Here is a 16,970-nt window from a genome sequence, read left to right on the forward strand (position 1 = left end):
TTTCCCAGTCTGGTTTCCATATGATGAGAAATAAAACATTACAGTACCTAAGCAACTATCAGCACGTCAGTGCCTACAGCGGCACCAGACCTCCCCTCTAATCTCTGCTAGAACCACATCAATCATGACAAAACGCCGCGATTAAATCCGAAACGTTCACTACCTCCTTTGCTACACGACATCGCCCTCACAAGCTGTAAATAGTCACTCGTTTTACATCACACTGGGCACTTGCAGGTCATCCAGAACCACAGACACATCCCGTTATCAGACTTGGCAACAGAAACTCCCTGATTTTATAGGCACGGCTGCATTATGGTACTCGTAAAAGGTCTCAGAAACCTTGAGTTTCTTCATCTCCCCTTTCGAAACACCGGCAATTATAAGCATGCCCTGGTAAAGCAACACCCTACAGCAAGCACACCTTTGCGTTTCGCCAGGCTCGGCAGCATGGCGAGGGCACATCTTCTGCCTCCAACACTGCGTACGCCAAATCATAACTTTCTCCCAAACACCTCCCAGTTTTTTTTCCGGGGCACAAGGCTGCCCAGCGGACCCGCTGCGCTACACTCCCGGCGTCGGCAGAGCTCTGCACCAAGCGGGCAGCTACCCCAACAAAGTTAAGGTCATTCCACAGCTCACTCCGCAGGTAAAAAATGAAAGAAAAAAACCAAACCCGAACCCACCGAAACCCGCAGATCAGAGTGGAAGCTGCTCCAAGGGCACCCAAGCCCGGCCCCCTTCCCCGCTAACCCCCCGGAAACAAGCCCCACACCTTCACCCGGCGGACGAGGTCCAGCAGCCGGACCCAGCCCCCAGCTCCCCCCCCACGCCCCAACCCTGAGGCCTGCGGGCCGCTGCCCGCTGCCCCCCCCCCTCCCCCGGCCCCCGAGCCGCACGGCCCTGCGATAGAGCTCCGGGCACCGCTTCCCCCACCCAGGAGCGCCGGTGCCGCCGGGGGCGGGGCGGGCCGGGCCTAGAGCCGCCGGAGAGGAGGGAGCGGAGCCGGCCAGGCCCGGGGGAGCGGCCGTCTTCGCCCCCCGGCAGCGTCACCTCAGGGGGACCGAGCCGTTGCCTCTCCCCGCGACCGCTTCCCGCCTCCGCCGCGCGCCGGGGCCTCTTCCCTAGGGCTCGCCCACGTCACAGCGCAGAGGGGGGAGGAGGGGGAAGCGACGGCGCCGCCCATTGGCTGGGAGGCGTTCCGCGGGGGCGGGGGCGGCGGGGAGGCGGCACGTGAGCTTCCCGCCTTTCCCCCACGCGCCCCCTGCCCTCCGGCGCCGTTCGCCGCCGCCGCCGGCTGACCCCGCTCCCTCTGAGGCGGGAAGTGGAGCGGGGGCAGAGCTGAGCCTTGTCCCCGAGCCTTGTTCCTCGCCCTGAGGACCCCCCCCCCTCCTCCCCGCACCCCCCCGCGGGAGGAAAACTGATTTCAAGGCTGGGAGGCTTGGAGGACCCGGCGGCTTTATCTGCCCTCATCCTTCGGCGGGAACAGGAGGGGCCGCTCAACGAGCGCTTCCCCTGGGGTTCGGCAAAGACGCGCGTCCTCCCCGGTGAGGCGCTTCCAAGCGGCTTTACGGGGGCGAGGGCAAACATTTGTAAAGGGAAGGAAAAATGGAGCGCCTGCCAATCTGAGTGGCACCCCGTTCCCCGAGAAGCAGGGTCTAAGGGGGTGTTCCCCCTCACAAGTTTTGCCCTGAGGAGCGAGAGGCACGGCTGGCTGGCAAGGTGGGAGCCGAGAAGGGGGCCTGGCTGGCGAGGCCTCCTTCCAGCCCCAGCCTGTACCCCGGAGGGCCAAAACCTGGGTGAAAGGCGGGGGTTTGCTCCCTCGTTTGCTCTCCTTCCCCAGGCAGACACAGGCTCGTGACAGACGGTGAGTCACTGGAACACGTCACCAGCAAACAAACTCTAGTAACCTCTCGGTAGCAGCATCTCACCGTGTGAATGAGAAAGTTTTCCCAAAGTCAGGAGAACTAAGCTGCTAATTTTCTACCAGCAAGTACGTGTCTTTTCCTTCTCACGACTTCAGGGCTGTGCTATGCGCAATCCATACTCGGGTGCGCCTTGAAACAAAACCAAACCAAAGTACGAAGCTACAATGGAGTATTAAAACATTACTATCACATTTCACCTTATCAGACCTGTTAATAAAACAAATTTGTTTTGACCAACACCCACTCGAGATGCGCTCTTTTGAATGTGTAACTCTGTTGGAACCACTCCAAAGTTGTTTTAGATATCTGTGAGGACTCGGAGCAGAGCCGCTGAATGAAAAAGTCTGAAACAGATTTAGTTTGCTCTGTGTGTTCACACTATTATCCCACCACCAATCTTTCATGCTGCTTAATTTATAGAAGAAAGAAGTCCCATCGTTGCTGAAATGCAAAATAGCTGCATGGGTGATAGCACCAGGAATTTTCACATAACTTTGCCCCTATTCTTAAGAAGTCGATTTTAACACAATGCTGCTTAGAGATACTGTCAAGCCAGGCTACATGTGATCACTGGTGCCCTCACGCTGACAATGCTGTGCTAGGTGTTTACACTGGTGTCTTGTGGTGCCAGCATTGGTGGGGTGTGCAAGTGGAAAAGCAAAAAAGAAAAAAAAACCCACCTTCCAAAAGTTTCCTAAAGGTCAACAAATTGCTGATGAAACTGTTTCATCAAGTTAGTCAAACCCTAACCCCGGGCGGCAGGAAACCTTTAACAAAAAGAAGGGCACATAACCTTCAGAGCTAGTCGGTTTGCTTTTCCTATTTTGCCTTAAAGAGGTGGTGAATAGGTGCCACCAGATTTTATTAGCACCTCTTGACAAATCTCCCAGGCCAAAGCAGGGCGGTGTGATGGGCACTGAGCTCCCTCCCTGGTCTCACTCCTTCCCTAGCAGAGGCTCTTCGCAGCCTGCCTTCCCTTCTCTCTCAAGGGAGTTTACCTGCAGCTCGCCAAGGGTGAAAAGCAAAGCGCCCTGCTCTCATTACCTTTCTTCCTATCCTTTACACAAGAAATTGGAAGAGGGCATTTCCACCTCTGCTTCCTCCAACTCACACCCATCATCTGCTTTTGTCTTCACCAGTCCAAATCGCTGCGCTGTTTCATCAGCTACAGCATTTACTCTGCCTGTCGCCATGCTGCTTGCATTCTTGATTTTCTAGAGGGTTTTACATTAATCCTAGGGGTTGCGTTGCTCAACGATTGCGTAACCACCACTGTTCCTGAGTGCTCCTGACTGAATCACTGCGTGGTCCTGCCTGTTTGTTGGCATGGGAACCTGTGGCCCTGACACCCCAGCCTTCTGCTTGAGTTTCGCTTGCCCTCACCTACCCACTGCCAGGCAGCAACTGGATTGCTGCAGCACTGCTTGTTTCCCCCCTCTCTCTCTTTCTTTCTCTCTTTTTTCTTTCTTTCTTTCTTTCTTTCTTTCTTTCTTTCTTTCTTTCTTTCTTTCTTTCTTTCTTTCTTTCTTTCTTTCTTTCTTTCTTCTTCTTTCTTTCTTTCTTTCTTTCTTTCTTTCTTTCTTTCTTTCTTTCTTTCTTCCTTTCTTTCTTCCTTTCTTTCTTCCTTTCTTTCTTCCTTTCTTTCTTCCTTTCTTTCTTCTTTTTTCTTTTCTTTTTTCTTCCTTTGTTATTTTTTCTTTCTTTTTTTATTTTTCTTTCTTCTTTTTGCTTAATTTTTTCTTTTTTCTTGTTATTTTTGTTTTTTCTTTTTTCTTTTTTCTTTCTTTTTCTTTCTTTTTCTTTCTTCTTTCTTTTACTCTTTTTTCTTTTTCTTTCTTTCTTCCCTTTCCTTCCTTTCCTTTCCTTTCCTTTCCTTTCCTTTCCTTTCCTTTCCTTTCCTTTCCTTTCCTTTCCTTTCCTTTCCTTTCCTTTCCTTTCCTTTCCTTTCCTTTCCTTTCCTTTCCTTTCCTTTCCTTTCCTTTCCTTTCCTTTCCTTTCCTTTCCTTTCCTTTCCTTTCCTTTCCTTTCCTTTCCCTCATTCTCTCTCTCTCTCGCTCCCCACCCCTACCCCCCCGCAGTCTGTATAACCACTTACAGCTCCCCTGCGCACACTATGTGCCATCACCTTGCCCGCTGACTGCAGACATCCTCGGTGCAGTGGTCACCGGCCTAGCCTGCCCTATGCCTATCAGCTCGCAGGGAGCACACAGAAAAGCCTTCGCTTTTCACGCCTCTGTGCTGCCCAGGGCAGACGATGGCTGCTGGGGTCTGTGCAGCCCCGGGGAGGCACTGGGCCGGCAGCAGCATGGCCGGTACTGCCCAGTGTTACGGAGAGGTGGGGGCGGCTGGTGAGGTGAGGCAGAGGGTTGAGGCTTTCACAAGCCCTGAACAAAATCTGTGCCTGGTCCTGTTTCTTCCTGTCATTTTTGGCACTGATGCAAAATAGATGTGATTAACGCTGCCTACTTTTAATTCTGTGTAACTCTAATTTATTTTCTATTTTAAGATTCTTGGTGTCAGTCAGCCCAGGGAGTAAGTAGCTGTGGCTGTTTATGATGCCTGCATTTATTGAGCAGAAGGATTCATTCCTTTAAAACTTCTATCTGGACTTTAAAGTCAGTCACCCAAGAGCCTCAATACTTTCACATATTTTAGTAAAGTGCAGTATAAGCTGTTTAGAAGTATGGTTTATAATTTCCCAGTATGGATGCGCAACAGCAACATCCTAATGGCTAAATGAAAGAGCTCCCTCGAGTGGTTAAAAATACTGTTACAAGTTTCACTTAACTTTTTCCCTTCTTAAAAAAATAACAAAATGACAGTAATGTTAGATCTATAATGCAAAGCCGGTTACCAATGTAGCAATGAATGAACTTCCATTTTTGCATAACCAGAAAAAATGGTGTGGAAATAAGACTGATGCCCAAACTCAGTCAGGCAAGTGCTGCAGTTAAGGAAAAAAACCCAAAACTTTTAAGAAACCATAGATGACTTCAGCCTCATCTGATAACGCATGATTGAATTTTGGCAGGAAACCCAAAACCTAGCTCCAGCAGACATCACATTGTTGAGGATGCCTGAAATGTTTATAAATAACAAATACTGCTTTCTAAAAACTCTGGTTCAAGTTTTCACAGCTCCTGCTATCATCATGTCAAGATTTTGCATGGGATTACCCTTGCTCCTCTTTACTTTGTACGAGGCATAGAGTTTTCAAAATATTTGGTGAGAGAGATTCAGATTAGCAAACTTTGGAGAAAATACAGAAGCAGCAGGAATTAAACTCTGACTCCAGTGAGGAATTTCTCGCTCAGTTACTTTCTATGCGATGAAGTTGCTGGGTTTGCCGGCAGATGAAACGGTCGGAGAGAAACAAATCGCATCTCTCTCGGCAGAGGGCACTGGCATCCTTACTCAAAGATCACATCACCTTTTGCTACTGAACTGAAATGATCCTTAAAACAAAGGGGCGAAGCCCTACTGCCAGCCAGCAGGTTGCTGGCTTTCTCTCCACACTCAGAAATTCAAACGTTGAGTTTCTTGCCACGACCAAGCAGAAGGTGCAAGCGCGAACTTAATTGCTGTGATTCTGTTGCTGAAAAGGGAAACCTGCGTTATTTTTTTGAGGAGCAAATAATTTTTCCTTTCCCTACCATTTTGAAGTAATAGAATGAATCTTGCCAGCTGGGCTGGTCTAAAAGTTGGGGGTTTTTTTGTTTGTTCAAACTGAGGAGGTTATTTCTTCAGTATATTTAAAAAGGAGAAGGTCCTTCTAATCTGGCTAAGCATCAAATCATGAAAGGTATTGAATCTGTATAGGTGTAACTACAGTCTAACCCTGCTAAGTGAACTGTGTTTTCTGACATTGTTCTCTACTGTCTGCAACACACCACCTTTCTCTTTCTGTTAGGCTCAGAAAGAACTTCACCTGGGTCCCAGCCACACCATATATTATCATCATTCTCCTTGTGACACCAGCTCAAACCAATCTCAGATTTATTTTGCAGCGTATTCTGCTGCTTATTAAAATTAATGAAAATATTGAACTGCCTCCATGCGAGGGTCTCTGAAGTTGTTTCAGCAGGAAGACACGGCATTAAATGCGCAGTCAGCCCTGGAAGAGTGACTTCAGAGAAATGAGTTCCAGAACAAACAGGTCTAGTTACTAGTCCTGACTCTCCTGCGTACAAGGGCTTTCTAAATATTTTTGTGGAAACGCAGCACTGGACTTGGCCAGCGTCTCCTTCCTGTTCCTATGGTAGCAACCATACATGTTCCTTGTGACTCCACAGACTGCCAGCTGTGTTACACAGCTGGGACCCTTCCCTGGGAAGGTAAGACACAGCAGGTGGAAGACTAGACATTTTACACCTAGGTTAATGACTGCTTACTACTCTGTAGTAGTAATCTCTTCCTCTCCGTATTTTGTAAAAATGTGGATGCATTCTCTTTTTCCTAAGTAAACACAAAATAGCTCGCTATTTCTCTCCTCACAGCTGCTAAGGTGCTTATGTAGACAAAACAGTGTAAGCCAGTATTTTCACAGAATCATAGAATGGTTTGGGTTGGAAGGGACCTTACAGACCATCTAGTTCCACCCCCCCTGCCTTGGGCAGGGACATCTTCCATCAGACCAGGTTGCTGAAAGCCCCATCCAACCTGGCCTTGAACATTGCCAGGGAGGGGGCAGCCACAGCTTCTCTGGGCAACCTGGGCCAGGGCCTCACCACCCTCATGGTGAAGAATTTCTTCCTTACATCTAATATAAACCTACCCTCTTTCAGCCTGAAGCTCTCACCCCTTGTTCTATCACTCTATGCCCTTGTAAAAAGTCCCTCTCCAGCTTTCTTGCAGGCCCCTTCAGGTACTGGAAGGCTGCTAGAAGGTCTCCCTGGAGCCTTCTCTTCTCCAGACTGAACAACCCCAACTCTCTACCATTTCTACCATTTCATTGTCTCCCGTTTATTTGTTACAGTTTAAATGCCCGGACTGCTGGTGGACATGGAAGAGAATCAGTGCATATGGAATGACCGGTCCAGGAGGATTCCCAAGACAGTTGTTTGCAGGTAATTGTACAGTCTCATCTATTCTGTCCTTTGCAAAGTGCAGGTGATGGGGACTAATAACTTCCTGTGCGCAGTAACCAACCTTTTCACTTTTCTAATGTGGGAGATTTCCACGGCTTTCCCCACTCCCCAGTTGTAGAAACAAGCACGTTCTTAGGGCAGGGCTTTCATACATGAGCTGTAATATAAATATTTTTTTTGGTAGTCTTTTAGACTGTCTACAAAAATATCATTATGAGGCTGTGGGAAAGGTATCGGACTTGAAAGGTGTGGGGAAATAAACATGGAGTTGCTACGGTGAGAACAGATCAGCTTCTTTGAAGGAGGATGAGATGCTTAGGGTCATCAAGGAGAGATCTTACAGAGAAATGTCACATAGGTAGCCAGTGTGCTTGCAAGATGCATGGGCAACACCATGGAGAAGTCTAGGGGCATTGACATGGCAGCTAGAATCATAATGCCAAAAGTGGTTGATCTTTGTAATGAAAGACCCCCCAAAAGATGAGGAGATGGGGAAAAATAATCCCCATCAAAACCAGGCCTTATTTCTCAAAGGAGAACAAATCTATTCATGAAGCCATGTAAGATTGACTCTCCATTGTAAACCAAGAAAGAAAACACATTTTCAGCTTTCACTGTTGGGCATTTCCTCTTTTCCACCTTGTTTTAAGCTCTGCAAAGATAGATGACACCTACCGAAAGTAGTCCCAAGCAGGAGACATTTCTAAATCTGCCCAGCCAGCTCTTTGGCTGTTTCCATGGCAATGAGGCAGCACGTCCTGCTGCTCTCCCTTCTGTGAAAGCCTTTCCCAAGCTTGACAGGGACCAACAACACCATGCGTTTGTAGCTCCCCTGCCAAAAGCTTCCCTCTTCTCTGCTCAAGGCCATTCCCATCTGTTCCATTCTGCTTCTCCCGATTTTGGAAACCACTGCCTAGAGAGGGAATCCATCCATGTGTTCGCTTCTCTGCCGCAATGATGCAGGCCAAGGAGAGACCGCTGCTGGTTATACAGGTTGAGGGACTGGAGAGCGCAGTGGTTTCCAACCTTCCTGCCTTGGAAAGAAGTTTTGGGTGATGGTAAGGGAGAACACTGTAGGAGCCAGGAGCATAAACAAAGCAGAAGGAAAATCCAGATTTCTGTCTAGTCTCCCAAAAGAGTCGGACTGAAACTTGGCATCTCTGGCCATAGCAACAAGTAGAGCAGTAAAGAATGTACAGACTTGGTACAATGCAGTGCTTATTGAAGGAGATGACAAGCGTGAAGGAACACTTCCAAACCCTGAATTCAGATAGATCTATGTCACAGTTGAGTCTCTGGCAGCTCTCAACAGCATTTCACTGAAAGTGAAAAAAAATAAAAGTCAGAGTTACAAAGCTGAAAGAGGAGCTTTTGCTATCAGCTGAGGACCAGCAAAAATGGGAGGTTATAGTGGAACTACACTGGGAGGTGAAGCAATCTGCAGGGTTTGCTGCATTTGATCTGCATTGGGCTGAGTTGATGTGGTTACAAAAACATCTTTGTGCTCAGCACTATTCCGTTGTTGGCCTAGTGCCTTGAGGCTTACATACTTTGGAAATATGGATGAGGAGATGAAGACTTGAGCTTGTTTAAAGGACTTAAATCTGAAGATGGCAGGCCCAGGAGAGGGATTCTGGGTTCAAGCATGTAGGTCATGCAAGGGAGGTCTCGTCTTCACTAGCAAGTTAATATGATATATAGTAAAAGTGTTCCTGTTAGTTCAACCCTTGCCACCACAAAAACTTCCCTCATTGCATAAAGTGGCTGGAGAACCATGAATTGACAAACCAAACAGAGAACAGGGTAAAGCTCCAGTGAAATCACTTCATCCTTTACAACTGCCATTTCTCTACAGCAGGGACCCACGTCAGCACCATTGAAACAACCAGCAGCGCTCGCTCCCCACAGTTTTTCCACTTGTGCTTTCCTCATCGACTCCTTGCTCCTTGCTTCCTATTTATGAGCTTCTTCACCCAGTTGCAAAAGGCTTCCATTGCCCACAACAAAAATCACCCATCCTCAGCACAGAATTCTTCATTTTATTATTTTGAAATGGTGTCTAACAAGACTTCATTTTACTGTTGCCTGCTGATCAGACAGCAAGTTATAGGAGAATCTCTGGCGTGATGCTACTGTAGTCTGTGATTTTAGGAGGAAGGATCCAGGCTGAAAGCTTTCTGGTGACATTCCAAGTAAGCTGTCATGAGAAGAGAATCCAACGCGCAAGACCTCAGTGCTGAGGGAAAATCAGACGGTTTCATCTACTCAGAGGAAAAGTGTAGAACTATAAATGCTAACTCAGTAACTCCTCAGGAATGAGCATGTGCCATGCTGAGGCTGAATACATCATTAGCAAATCCCTGAGGCCGGATCTCTATTTCAGACTGCACTGTATAACAGCTCCAGGGAACATACAAACAGAGGATGCTGATAATTTCACAGTTTCTGCTTCCCTGTGAGGCAGAAAATAGAAGCACTCTGAATCTCTTTCCCAGGAAGACAGAATGTTTTCCAGGGCCATCAAAAGCAGAGGAAGATAGGTGTGTTCTCTGCAAACCGGGAGAAAGGGAAACAGAATAATCTGCTGCCATGGCTGCTGAAGGAGTCTCTTGAATGATCAGGCAAGTTTTGTGGACTGAAGCTATAGAACTGCTCCCTTGCAGAAGCGACTTTGGGGAGGGATGGGAAGTTGGCTCAGGTAGACGGACATCTCAGAAGCAGGTACAGTCCACAGTGGATTCACGCCATATCAGCATCTCCCCTAGCAGCGCAGATTATTAATGCGCCTAGTATGTCTGCCCTTTATCACAAGAAACCCACGGTAAAAACTTCCAAGACAGATGACTCAAGGTAATTTTGTAGTGTGACTGCATCCTAAGAAAGAGTAGACAAAAAGGGAAAGGCAGACAGCCAGGCGGTCTCTAGCACGCTGAGGTCAAATTCCCCTTTCTGTCACTCTCGGGTATGAGAAAGCTGATGATGACACAGAGAGGTAACAGACATACTCCCGTGTCTGCTGGCAGAGACGGACAAGGCACCAGGCAGACTTCAATATACGCTCGTGTGAGCGCAACTCTATCATCTCAGACTATCAGAAAGAAGATGGCCGGGTTTCGCTCCTAAATGTCTCAACTTCTCTGCATAGTTCGGATTGCACAGTAAATACCTCAGCTGTACGAAATGTGCTGTTAGCTCTGGGGAGGTATTATTTCAGGTTGGCTGCAGCTGGGAGGACGTAGCATGACTTCAGGCCTCATTAGATGCACACTTGACAAGTTTTCTGAACAAAGGGAAGAAAGGTTTTCTTAAGAAAACAAAGCTTATACAGTTGTCTTACATGTGTGGGGAAGGGAGCGTCTGTCTGCCCCAGCTGTCTTTTACCTCCCAGTGACTTGTGAACCTGCTGGCTAATTTTATGCAAATCAGACAGAGAGACAGATGTTCCAGAAATATTCAGTTCCTATGAGTTTTGGGAAAAATTCACTGTAGTTAGAGGACAGAGTCTTAATTAATGCTCTGAATGGAGGAAACCGGCAGCTGAACTCAACTTTTGTTAGAATACGAATTTAAGTTTGCAGGGATCACTTGAGCTCAAAGGACAGCCAGCTTCAAAGTCAGATGAGGTGGCTCAGGGCCTCATTTTGAAAACCTCTGAGGTGTCAGAGAATCCACTTTGGACCTCAGCTTCACAAAACAAACATATCGAGTGCAACTCCTTTGGTTCTGCCGATCAGGGAATTAATTTTCCCCTCTTTTAAAGAAGGCTCAGAAGCAGCAGCCGATGGTAAAGCCTACAACAATCCCCACACCAGGCAGTCCATAGGACTCTGCTTACGTTAAATACATTTAACCAGCAGCTAGTTACTTGATTTTGGCATTCTGTGTTAGTCAATGATTACAAGTACAAAGGTCAGACGCAGAGACACAAGGCTTTATGTATCTCATTGTTTGATTTACCAGAAGCTACAAGGGAAGGAGCGCTGCTCTGTATGAGTGGGAACTACAGGCTAAACATCCAGCCTGACAAGCTAATGAGAACAAGTCATTCATTAACAGAAGACTTGCTGCTAGGCAAACACACACAGCTGGTATGGGAGCAGAATTTGGACGCAAAATGAGACAGTGTAGCTGTTTTTTTATAAGACGTTTCCTACTTCAGCAATTTTACAGTCTAAATAAAGACCACACAAAACACATTAAGAGCCTGATCAGATGAAGATTTGGGCTTATGTCTTTTCTGAAAGGTTTGGTAATGAGCAGAGAGGCAGAATTTGCAAAGAGAACAGAAATATTTGCATGTTTAACAGAAAGAACAAGTTTTAAATTTCAGTGAGATTCAATTACAAATGTACATGCTGCTCTCTTGGGTACCAGTCTCTTCTGTGTGCACACACATACATACACGTTCACAGAAACAGCTTACAAAACCCTGATGCTTCCTCCTGCTTCAGTTCTACAATTACATTTTTCTTTAGAGTAGTTTCACATTACTGAGCATTGGTAAAGAAATAACATTAAAGCTGGAAGCTGAAAAGCGTGGATATTTAATACTACATAACTGTGTGAGGAAGGAACACAATGTCATTTGAAAGATAAAGTAATCACTTACAATTCTTGCATAATTAAATAAAAAATCCTGCCAAAGAAGAATCTATCTGGACTTTGTAGAATGAAACAATAACAATATTTTAGACCAAACTTTGACTTTAAAAAGTGATTTAATTATTTAGGACACCATTCATGGCCAGGACACAGACCAAAGTGGTCCAGAGCAAGGCTGGATCCCTGCCATCCTAAATTTATAACACAGAGCAGCAATCCTGCAAGAAATTTTACCCTCGGGCTTCCTTATAAGATCAAAGACTAAATTCAGATGTGTGTACAGCTCAAAACAATACCAGGAGTGCAATTACAATTTACAGCTCAAAGCAATACCAGGAGAGATTAGTTATTGTAACAAAGGCAACTTTGGCAAACACGGTTTTCAGTATGATTTAGAAAAGGGAAGCGAAGGTGCCAGTAACTCGCTGGCTGGTGAAGTATTCTGAGCATGAATGACAGGGTGAGGAGGCAAGAAGAGAGGTGAAGGAGGTATAAGGGGAAACTAGCAGGTGAAGCAAGGACCATGGAGGGGAAGCACTGCTAAGTCTGGAGTCTTATGCTCTTTTTCAACCTAAATGATGCTATGATTCTCATTCCATCTTATTTTAGTTCTACATCTTAGAAAAACAAGACAAGGACATTTTTGTTCTGGCTAATGTAGCCTTTATTTTGTTTTGGACTATCATGGTTATTCTAATTCAAATGGTTATTCTAATTCAAATTACAAATTATTCAAAGTACAGTAGTCATCAGAGGAATCTAAGGTGGAACGAGGTTGGTCTCAGGGGTGCTGATGGAGTTACCATGGTACCTTGTTCTCTGAAGCGTTTGCTATCCTTTATCCAAATGTCAGCTCTATGGCCACAAACCTCTAGGCAGAGAAAACAGAAAACACAGGAAGCAGAGCTTCTGTCTGCAAACTAGAGAACCCCTTCGCTGTCCAACAAGCGAGTAAGATTTCAGATTAGGAACCACAAAAAATAGGCTCCTAAACATGAATTAAGGCAACTCTGAAACTCTGGTGGCAAAACAGAATTCCTATCGACCCACCTGCAGACAAATGCCTAAAAGCCTGAATCATCACCAGCACTGTGGAGAGACCTCATATTACCTCAGCAAATGTACTGTATCAGTGATCACACTGTGCAAGCTGAGTACTAATTTGCAATTCCCAGCAGATGCAGAGACTTGTCATCATTTTTGGTTAGTAGAGGCAACATTTTCCAGGGAAAAAAGGCAAACAAACAACATTCTTTATGGTGTTCTTAATTAGCATACCCTTCTACAACCTTTCGTGCCTTAAACAGATGCTGGGGAAGGGCGGCACAGCTGTAGTGCCTCCAGAAATATATCAGTCAGGAAAACAATTACTGAAGAAGTCCTGTAACCTGCTTATTCCACGTCTCCCCAGCTCTGGCTTTACTCTGATGGCGGCTGTGAGAAGGTTATGGGTTATACCACGGCGGGTACAGTTCTTGCAAAACCTCAGTGCAGTTAATGTGTTGCTGTTTATAGCTAATAGATATGTACACAAGGACCGGCCACACAGTTATGATCCCTGAGGGTGGTTAGTTACACACTCTACCTAACACAAAAACACAGGACCAAATAAAAGAAGAATCGGGATGCCTGAGATGCTGCAGTGAGCTGGCAGTCTCTACACACAGTCGCACTCGTCTTTTCTGCTACAACACTGGCCATCCAGGCCCTTTCCTCCCTCCACAGAGAGCCCCTCATTGGCTCGCTCTCGCAGTAGGCGTCAATGTTTAGACTGGTAGCTGGCAGCCTCAGAAGAGTGGTCAGAGTGAGGATAATGCTGAAGCAGCATCAAAGAGACACAAGAGCTTGGTCGCCCGGAGGAAAGGGCTGAGTTGGGTGGTGGGATGCAGCGTTTGGGGGAGGGATAGTGCGGTGTGGGGTTTTTATTTTGGCTATGGTGGAAGAAAGAACAGTTATTAACAAAATAAATTTAATCTGTCAAGGGCTGCATGTGAACCTTTCTGTGCTGTTGGGCAAAATCTGTTAGAAAACCATATTTCCCCAGGAAGTTTTATGTTCACAGACCCTCACTGAACAGGCCTGTGAGTATCCCAAGCTATCTTGCATGCACTGCACAGAAATTCAATTTTAAATCAGAGTAACCATTCAAAATAACTTTTAAGACAATGCTGAAACCCTACCTATTGTGCCATGAAAGATCTGTGCGGACGGTGCATTTTCAGAGCTGTCAATCAGAGACGGAAGGATGAGTGCTTGTACGTGTTGCACCAAGAAACGACATTCGCCTTTGAAATGGCTCAGCACTTGCAAGCTTCCAATGTTTATTGCAGAGTAAGTAACCTTGCGTCATGAAGCCTTTATCAGATTTTAAAATTTTTCTGTTTTCTGTTTTTTTTTTTTTTTTTAAATGTCTTTCCCCAGAACCGCTCTATTAAGGCTAAGAGGCGGCTGCCTGTTTCTCATGCAGGTAAGGTCCGGGGTGTTACGGGGTGCTGGGCAGCAGTGCCCGGGGCCACCACACACTGCCTGTGCACAACGCCCAGCGGAGTTCCAGCTGTCCTGAACTCCACAACTTGTTCTGCTATTGCAAGAAAAGCATGAAAATCCTGACATGTTATGCACACATATCCCTTACTCTTGAGAACTCTCCAAACGCCTCAGTCAGGCCTCTGCTGTTCCAGGCATTTAGCAAATACCTTAACTAATGCCATCCATGCCCTAAATACCAGCCAAATGTTTTAACACAAATCTGTTTCTCTGTGTAGCTTTGATACACAGAAGGTATATGAGCCGGAAGAAGGGCAAAGATTACTCCTAGAATTAATTTTCAAGCCACCGACAGAGTACTGCTAGTTAATTTTTCCTAAGTTACAAACAGAAACGGCCCAGTTGACTCAACACTTCGGCTCAGGAGTCTACAATTTGTCCACAGGCTGCTTCTGGCACAGAACCCGCATTTCAGGCAGACGACAGCAGCACGCTCGTGACACGTAATGCAGAGCACGTAAGACTGCTCAGCCAGCAATTATTTGATTGCGTGATTTTTGGAGCACGCTGTGGGTGTGGAGCGATGCATTGTCAGCGCTTAGAAGAAGCCTCAAGAAATGGATATATGGTGAATATTTAAAGTCAGTTCAGAAGCGTTTCTAGAAATATCACATTTCTCGTCAGGCACATTATTGTAACCTCAATGCTGCCTTTGTTCCTTGGTCCTTTTCATCCCTTCCCCAAACAGCTCATGAGATGGCAGATTGACTGGAAGCCTGAAGTCGCCAGGACGACAGTAACTGTTACTGATGCCTCATTAATGCACCGTGCCAGACCTCTTCAAAAGAAGTTACCTTCTGAAAAACAACCTATTCCTGATACACGAGGCTGATAACATCACAGCTGATAATAATGGGTAGCATTGATACAGATTTTACCTCTTCAAAGCACTTTGTAATCTTTGCATGGTTAATAACCGTAACACTCTGTGAAGTAAATACTTATTAGCCCCCATTTTAACCAGAAGGAATGGCGTGGCTCAGTGTCATCGGTGACTCAGAAGCATGGAGTCATTTTCAGTTTGGGGAGTTTCTTGTTTATATCCCCGTTGCTCTCCCAGCAGGCACTCCAGAAGAGCGGTCACCAACCAGGGCTCGGCATCCCCCGCTTGTACGATACCATCTAAACGACGTGGTTGAGAGGACCGAGTGTGCTACAGTCTGAGGGCAGGGCTTGTTTAGCACAGAACCAGCAATAGCCGGGGCACTGGTTTTGAAGCTTTTTTAATAGGGTATGGCATAATCTTAAGATACTATTACATGACAGCAAACAGCAACCGTGCTGCAGCCCTCTTCCCCTCTCAACAGGCCTTTTCAGAAAGCCCCTGCCTGACTTCATCCCCAGTTAAGATGTTTCTGTGTGTCAGACAGGTTTCACGCAGTCGGACGTTAAGGCTGCTACACGTGCACCAGCTGCTGGCACGGAGAATGAGGGATTTCATGAGGCCTGAGGAAGAACAGCAGTGTTTAAACCCAATTCTCCTTAGTGCACTTATGTAGAACAGTCCCTTGACACTGGCATCTTCTTTCAAAATGCTAATGGCCTTCCTCTGGATAGTTCTTTAGGATCAGCGGTAAAAGGCATTAGGAAAGAAAAATACTGTTTCTGATGGTTTTTAAAGAGTGGTTCTAGCCTACACGGCAACTGCAACTGGCACAAGGGAGTTCTATGTTTGTTGTCTCTCTACAGTCTCCAGAGAACATATATTTTGTTTACAAGGCAAGCCATTTATAAATGCCAAACCCTGCAAATTCTGCCTGGAATGAGACCAGGAAATATCTCCACTGCAGGGTTTACCCATGTGGGCCCACTCTGCCCCAGACAGCCCATCCTGCAGGGCCACCCTCTGCCCACACAGACACAACCGTGCCCATCCAACGTCCCGGACTTGGCAATGCGTACCCTCTGCTACACCCCAGGTGTTCCCAGTGCTATTTTAAGAACCGTTTTGTTGTGTGTTATTAACAAGTCTGCCTGTAATTCCTGATCTCCCCAACGTTCTTAGTCCATTAATTTAGTGAGTTAAGGCATTTCTGGCTCCACATGCTCCTCACCCCCACTTACTCCAGCCTGTGTCAGAGCACACACCGGCCCAGCTGGACGGGCCACCCCTATTTCAGGCAGCATTATTATTGCAGCAGGGCGCAGTCTGAGTGCACGTGACAGCATTTCGGTAGCAACTCCTGACCCCGGGAAGGTAGAACACAACCTTAGGATTCCTGTCGCCAGGAATTTCACGCAAGAAAGCCGACTTTCACGGAGCTGAGAGAGGAGCTTCTCCTCACCTTCCCACCCCAGCACAGCCACAGGCTGCTGCCGCTCCGTGGAGGCTGGCCGGCTCCCGAGTCCCGCCAAGCCAACCTGTCACCGTCACGTCACTTCTCGGCGATGCAGTTAGGGCATTCGAGACGGACACGCACCGTGGCTCACCCACGACGAGGCAACACTGCCAAAGCGTTGCTGAAATACGGGCCAGCCTGGGGGGCACAACGCTTCCACAGGCACCTGGGTCCTCTGACTTGCACCGGGCACCACACTTTTGGGGTGAAACCTCCCCGCTTCTGCTTCAGAGAGCCGTGTGCTAGCATTACAGCCGCGGAAAGGCAAGAGTTCACCCCAATTAGCTGCAGAACAGGGTGCGTGTTTGGCCGCCCGATGAGGGGATGCTGCTGCCGCCTGCGCCAGGCCACCAGCATGCCCGGCGTTCATCACGCGGCCGTGCCTTCCTCTTCCTCGCACCCTCGGCCAGGCCAGTGGAGCCTGGGGAGCTCACCTGCGGAGCCACGGTGGAGGGGACAGGCCCCCC

At 47.1% G+C, this 16,970-nt stretch overlaps 1 protein-coding gene across 8 annotated transcripts in view; it reads right to left on the reverse strand.

Annotated features, from left to right (window-relative positions):
* Positions 1-1,144, reverse strand: part of SOAT1 (sterol O-acyltransferase 1) — a 30,844-nt gene extending 29,700 nt beyond the window's left edge. For 3 of the 8 annotated variants that reach the window (XM_075422556.1, XM_075422550.1, XM_075422549.1), the window contains exon 1: positions 1,054-1,144. The gene's annotated coding sequence lies outside the window, so the exon portion shown is untranslated. The other 5 variants (XM_075422554.1, XM_075422551.1, XM_075422555.1 and 2 more) reach the window with 3 other exon arrangements.
* Positions 1,145-16,970: the final 15,826 nt, after the last annotated feature.

The sequence above is a fragment of the Opisthocomus hoazin genome, chromosome 6, assembly GCF_030867145.1.
Source record: "Opisthocomus hoazin isolate bOpiHoa1 chromosome 6, bOpiHoa1.hap1, whole genome shotgun sequence".
In the NCBI taxonomy this organism is placed as follows: Eukaryota; Metazoa; Chordata; class Aves; order Opisthocomiformes; family Opisthocomidae; genus Opisthocomus; species Opisthocomus hoazin.